The sequence below is a fragment of the Pseudorca crassidens genome, chromosome 6, assembly GCF_039906515.1.
Source record: "Pseudorca crassidens isolate mPseCra1 chromosome 6, mPseCra1.hap1, whole genome shotgun sequence".
In the NCBI taxonomy this organism is placed as follows: domain Eukaryota; kingdom Metazoa; phylum Chordata; class Mammalia; order Artiodactyla; family Delphinidae; genus Pseudorca; species Pseudorca crassidens.
The window spans coordinates 79652597-79658148 of NC_090301.1; the positions used below are offsets into that span (position 1 = coordinate 79652597).

At 35.9% G+C, this 5552-nt stretch overlaps 1 non-coding gene across 1 annotated transcript; it reads left to right on the top strand.

The window, feature by feature from the left end:
- Positions 1 to 5131: 5131 nt before the first annotated feature.
- LOC137226869 (small nucleolar RNA SNORA79) lies at positions 5132 to 5279 on the top strand. The gene has a single exon (XR_010944566.1). It is a non-coding gene; the product is annotated as a small nucleolar RNA SNORA79 (small nucleolar RNA).
- Positions 5280 to 5552: the final 273 nt, after the last annotated feature.

Below are 5552 nucleotides of genomic sequence, written 5' to 3' on the forward strand. Positions count from 1 at the left end.
CATTTGTGATTGAAGGAGTCCTAATGATTCTTACTTTTTAAGGAAAATGAAAGTTTCCAAGCTACATATCATTTTTAAAAAGACAATATATATATGTATATATACAGTGATTAAATTCAGTGGTTGCTCTTAAGCATTGTTAATAGCAGTTATATTTTAGATAGTAGGATTGAACAACTTTTTTTTTTTTTAACAATTCTTTTAATTTTTCAAAATTTTTATTTATTTATTTATTTATTTTTGGCTGTGTTGGGTCTTCATTGCTGCACGCCGGCTTTCTCTAGTTGCAGTAAACGGGGGCTACTTTTCGTTGCGGTGCACAGGTTTCTCATTGTGGTGGTTTCTCTTGTTGTGGAGCATGGGCTTTAGGCATGCGGGCTTCAGTAGCTGTGGCACGTGGGCTCAGTAGTTGTGGCTCACAGGCTCTAGAGCGCAGGGTCAGTAGCTGTGGCACACGGGCTTAGTTGCTCTGCAGCGTGTGGGCTCTTCCCGGACCAGGGATTGAACCCGTGTTCCCTGCATTAGCAGGCGGATTCTTAACCACTGTACCACCAGGGAAGTCCCTGAATGACTTTTAAAATCTGTATTTCTGATGTTTCCTTTGACAAATATATTGTTATTGTGTAATAAAGGAAAAATCAATTCTTGAAACAACAGTAACAAAATTACCTTTAGATATCAACCCTCTCAAACAAATATTTTATACTACTTGCAGATTAGGCAATTTGAGGACTTTTTCTCTCATGAAAGTTCACATATTAGTGAATGGATGAGGCCAGCATTTATGAATAAATAAATGAAAGTCTGAAGGTTTCTGACCATCCACCTCCTCACCAAGATGGGTAGAAGAAGCAACTGCAGGTTAGACTAGATTTCTTCTTAAGATGCAAGTCTTGCCAGTTTTAGCACATGAATGAAGGATAATTTCTCCAAATTTTATAGCATAGAAAGTCACAAGATTATTTTATTAGGAAAAATAATTTAAACTACTCATTACTATTCAACCACAATTGCCTAGAAAAAAAAAAATGCACTGATGCTTCTATTCAATGTCCAGATTAGCCAACTTGGTCTCTGGTCAAATACATTCAACAGAAAAGGAAAGGAGTTTATTGTCTTTTTGCTATTAGAAAATATTTATTAAGTTTTTATTTTTCATTGTACTTTTCAATATAATGAAAATCAAATATATTAAAAATAATAATCACTGAACATCTACTAGGTGCCAAGTGCTCTACATGCATTATTTCGACCCTTTAAGTTACGTTTCAGATGGGGACACTGAAGCCCGAAGAAGAGAAATACATATATGTATTCAATTCATATAGTCATTCAATCTTACTATCCAAATATAACTGCTATTATCAATGATTAATAGCAACCATTGACTTTAATTACTATGTATATATGCATATATGTATTTGTTTTATGAATTTATGTATTTTTGCAAAATTATACAGCTAATGTGTTGTGAGCTCGGTATTTGAACTCAAACCTGCTTGATTCCCAAGCAGCTTCAGGACTGCTATCTTGTCTCTTAGGTCATGGGAGCGTATGTTCTGCATTTTAAAAATGCTAGTATGCATTTTTAGTTATGAGAGAAATGACTGAAGTAGTTGAATAATTTTTGCAATTCCTTCTTTTAAAACAGGTAGAGCTCAACTCTCTTGCCATCAGCAGGGATCACAGGCAGAACTCAAAAGTTCTCCCCTTTGGTGAAGCAGATGTCTGTGATTCTGGAACTGGGACCAAGCTGACTTCCTCCAAGTTTCACTTAGTCGTCTCCAAGTGACCATGAAAAATCAGAAGAACCCGATAGAGGTGCTGGTACAGAACTACACTGAAGTCTCATGAATAGTAATAACTTTTTCTCTATAAATAGTAAAATGAGAGACTTCTGATTTATAATTAGGTCTTACATTTCCTATTATGTGCTAGAAAATGAAAAAATAGGGCATTTCTCCTCTCACATCAAGGTAGTCTTACTGATTCTCAGCTTAAATTAAAATACAAAAACCTATAGTCAAACTTGCTCTAAGTTACTTTTCTATAATTGTAGATTGCCTGTAGCATATACTAAATAAATACTAAAATCTATAAGTAAATGATCAGTAAATGTCATTTGCACATGAAACTCAAAATTGGGGCAAAGTAGTTAAGACAGAGTGATGAGAGTGGCATGGTCATGAAAATTTGTTATTTATAAAAAATGGACCAAGAAGAGATGGGTCAGAGCACCCATCTCAACAATGTAATTTTAGAAAGATGCCATAATTAAAGTTAGGAAAGAGAGTCTGGAATCTGAAGTGATGCCTGTATTAAAAAATAAATAAATGAACAAACCAAAAAACCCCAAACAGAAAGACTATATCACAGGCTAACGCTGGATGATATCATTGTTTTTAAAAAAAGAAAAAAACCCATACTTTTCTGGTAAAGGGATTATTTAGTTTGCAAGCTGGGCTGAAGATGTTTCCTTTCTGAGGAGTCAAGTTTCTCTTTCCAGATGGTTTCTTCTCCCTTAACTCAAAAAAAAAATTGCTTTTATGGTTATTGATTTTGATTAATGGATACTGTCATGGGAAACCATTCTCTTTTCCTTAAAGAACACAGACCCCTGTGATAAGGACAAAGTTTACGTTTAAAACCTTTGTCCATCATTAACCAATTGGATTGAGGAGGACTATGCCTAGTTCTTTGCATGGTTTGAGATGATCTAGCCTCAACAGTAGGATTTTAATTGTTAAAGTCTTTTAATTTCTTTTCCATTATGTGGCAAGAATACAATGGCTGATGAAGGAAAAGCTCTTGACTGGACGCCTAATTTCAATTCAGGCATATAATTAATGTTCCCAGGGTCAGGCTCTTGCCTAGTGGATGCCCCATGGGCTTCCAGTGGCTGAGTGGAGGGAACTGAGCAGGGAGAAATCATCTCTGTAAGCCAGCTGGGCTTCCCCAGTTACCCATCCCTGGCCCGGCTAACCCCAATGCATCCCTAAGCCCTGCTGGTATCTGCTATCAAGCAGAGCCAGAGGAAATTGATGGAGACAGTGCCAATATCAGTGCCCCTGAGGCTTCTCCTTTTGCCAACATTAGCTGTAAAGAATCTGGTCTCATTCTCTTTTAAAGCTATTGATTTTTTCCCTCCCTCAGGCCAGTCCTGCATTATGCTCCTTCCAGGGTCTGAGAGCTGTGTCTTTCACCAGTATGTTTCTTTTAGAACATTCATTTACGGAATCAAAGAAGAACTCTCCTGGGTATCCTGTTATCTTGCCAGTCCCGACCTGAAATACAGCTGGAAAATGCAGGCAGCTCTGTAAATAACAAATCTGACCTTTATCACTCAGTGCTTCCTGGCATGCTTCTTGTTCAAAAAGATTCTAAGAAAATCAGGAGATAGTGTTCATTCACTGCCCACTTCTCCTCCGGGTACCTGTGTTTAAATCCTCTCTGTTTATGTGTAAATGATATTTATGGTTTCTGTTTTCTCCTTGGTGGATGTACTTTATAACTAGTGGTTTCTGTCTTAAATAAGTTATTCATTCATTCATTTAATCCATATTCGTTTATTCATGCAATTCATTCAATACTTATTATTTACTTATCTACTTCATTCCAGGTACTGTGACAGATGATGAAGTTTCTGTACGGAACCACACAGACCTGTCCTCATGATCAGGACAGAGTAGTAAGCAGACAGTAAATAAAGAAATGTGCTATGTGGTATCAGGAAAAAACACAGAATGTTTTAAAACAGCACAGCAATTTAGATAGGGGAATCCACAGAAGTGACATCCAAGGTGACACAGCTGGGGGCTGGAGCATTGCTCTCCACATGTCATCTCTATGAAGACTGATGGGAGGGAATAATGGGTGCTGGACTCAGGCAGGAGATGAGTTAGGTAGCTGTTGCTCAGATGCATGGATAAATGATAGCTCACCTAATGATACAGGGAGGGCTTTTGGAAGGAACTGACGATGTCCTTGTCTCATTTCATCAGCATAGAACAATAGCAAATATTATATTTTTATTTGGAGGGATTATTTTATTTCCAGATAATTGAAATTTCTACTTAATTAAAAAAAACTAGAGTAGGCAATAGAGGTAAAATATAGATGAAAAATAGATAATATTCCAATCACCCACAAACTCTTTCCTTACCAGTCTCCCGTTAGCAGTGAGGGTTATCCTTCCCCACTTCTTTCCTTGTGTGCCTGTGTGTATGTACATACATGAGTATATGTGTTTATATACACACACATTTATTACATGAAAGGAATGAACACTATTTATACTATAGGAAAATTATTTTTTACTTAAATAGATGTCCTTTCATATTAGCACACATAGATAAATCTTATTTTTAATGCTTGAATAATATTGTACAAGATAGAAATGAAAGTACAATCATATGCTAATCATTCCACATTATTTCTATTGCTTTTTAGTTTTGGTTTTTTACACTTAGTTTTTTAATTCATTGCAAAATTATCTTGGTGTATTGTTTGAAGTGATATCACAATAATTTTTTCTCCCAAAGTGTTCTGTTTATTGAATAATTCATCTTTTCCTTACCATCATGATGTACCAAATTCTCTCATAGACATGTCTTTTTGGACTCTATTTTCTATTCCAGTGATCTATTTATCTATTATTACGGCTGCACCACACTGTTTTATTAAAGTCGCATGGTGCTTTGACATCTTATAAGCAAGAGAACCCAAGAGTGGTGGCTAGAATTGTAGTCACTGGAGTCAGGGCAAATATGACTCCAAACTCTGGAGAATAATAATTTATTTACTCTCAGTGCTGTTTGTGATCAGTGCACTCTTACATCAGTATGATACCGTTTTCAGTATACTGTATTTCCGATTATGATTAAAAATTGATTTGGGGTGGGATAGGGAGGGTTGGGGGGAGACGCAAGAGGGAGGGGATATGGGGATATATGTATACGTATAGCTGATTCACTTTGTTATACAGCAGAAACTAACACACCATTGTAAAGCAATTATACTCCAATAAAGACGTTAAAAAATTGATTTGGTGTTGACTTTCAGTGATAGATGTGTATTAAACAATTTATTTTTAAGAAGAAAATATTGGAATTCTTTAAAACACCACTTTATTTGATGGCTGTTCCTCTCAATGCTTGGAGCCTTAAGTAGTGGGATTTTAGTCCATCATATATCTAAGCTGACTTGTATTCACTCAGGGCACCATGGGGATGGGTTGGTTGTCCGTTAGTGCCTTCTGATTTTTGTGGGGTCAAACAATTGCAAAAAAAAGAGAAAAAACCACTTTAAAAAATTATCTTCTTTCAACAGAGACACAGAATGTAGAGAACAAATGTATGGACACCAAGGGGGGAAAGTGGCGGGGGGTGGTGGTGGTGGTGGGATGAATTGGGAGATTGGGATTGACATGTATACACTAATATGTATACAATGGATAATTAATAAGAACCTGCTGTATAAAAAAATAAATAAAATAAAATTCAAAAATTCCAAAAAATAAAAATTAAAAAATGAAATTAAATTAACCCAATATC